The sequence below is a fragment of the Octopus bimaculoides genome, chromosome 1, assembly GCF_001194135.2.
Source record: "Octopus bimaculoides isolate UCB-OBI-ISO-001 chromosome 1, ASM119413v2, whole genome shotgun sequence".
In the NCBI taxonomy this organism is placed as follows: Eukaryota; Metazoa; Mollusca; class Cephalopoda; order Octopoda; family Octopodidae; genus Octopus; species Octopus bimaculoides.
The window spans coordinates 4,267,249-4,268,246 of NC_068981.1; the positions used below are offsets into that span (position 1 = coordinate 4,267,249).

Below are 998 nucleotides of genomic sequence, written 5' to 3' on the forward strand. Positions count from 1 at the left end.
AGTTCTCTAATAAACTAATTGAATAATAGATAGTTTTCCTGCAAGATGGAATTTGATGAAGTGAGACTTAGAGTGGGTGACCCCCTATTTATATGTATTTTAATTACTCATGTAAGAAACAGTTTAATTAATGAACAGGACTCCAGAACAGATTATGTTTGGGTATAGAGACCCTGCTATGCATTTATTTTTTATCAGAATATACAGAAGACTTTTGAACTCATTTCTGGCCATCACAAACACTCATTTGTGATGTTGAGATAAGAAGAGATTGGGTTATCAATTTTGACTTTGTTTTTTGTGAAAATAGCATTTGAAAGGGAATATTTCAACATTCTCTGCTCCAGCAGACATCAGCATGCTTCATAAAATAATTTGTTTGCTGAATTCTATAAGCAAGAGCCACAATTCTTGTTTAGATTTATTGATCTGAGGGTAGCTTAGAATGAAAAGATATGGCCAGGTTCAAACACTGCTCTCTCTCAAAGGCCCCTTATATCAATGAATCAAGTGTGTTGTGAACTGGCATTGTCTGAAGTTGTTAGTTTCTAATATGTTGGAATATGCTGGAACATTATAAATGAATATGCACTTCGGTTTTGTCTTGTTAGTTAGTGGTTGACTCTGTCAGCATTAGTGCCACATGAAAAGCACTGGTGTTGGTGCCATGTAAAAAGGACTGGTGCTGGTGCCACATAAAAAGTGCCCCATACACTCCGTCAAGTGGTTAGTGTTGGGAAGGGCATCCAGCTGTAGAGACCATGCCAAAATTGACAATGGGGCTTGGGGTAGCTCCTGGCCTTACCAGCTCCTGGCCTTACCAGCTCCTGGCCTTACCAGCTCCTGTCAGACCATCCAACCCATGCCAGCAGGAAAAATGGACGTTAAATGATGATGATGATGATGATGATTGTCATTGTTTTAACTCTCATTATTCTTTGTACAAATGACAATTTATTACAAATTTTATTTGTAAAATTCAAAAACTCTTATGGACG

At 37.7% G+C, this 998-nt stretch overlaps 1 protein-coding gene across 1 annotated transcript in view; it reads left to right on the top strand.

Annotated features, from left to right (window-relative positions):
• Positions 1–998, top strand: part of LOC106880950 (hydrocephalus-inducing protein) — a gene marked incomplete at its 3' end in the record, with an annotated part of 180,276 nt that overhangs the window by 62,254 nt on the left and 117,024 nt on the right. The window lies entirely within an intron of this gene.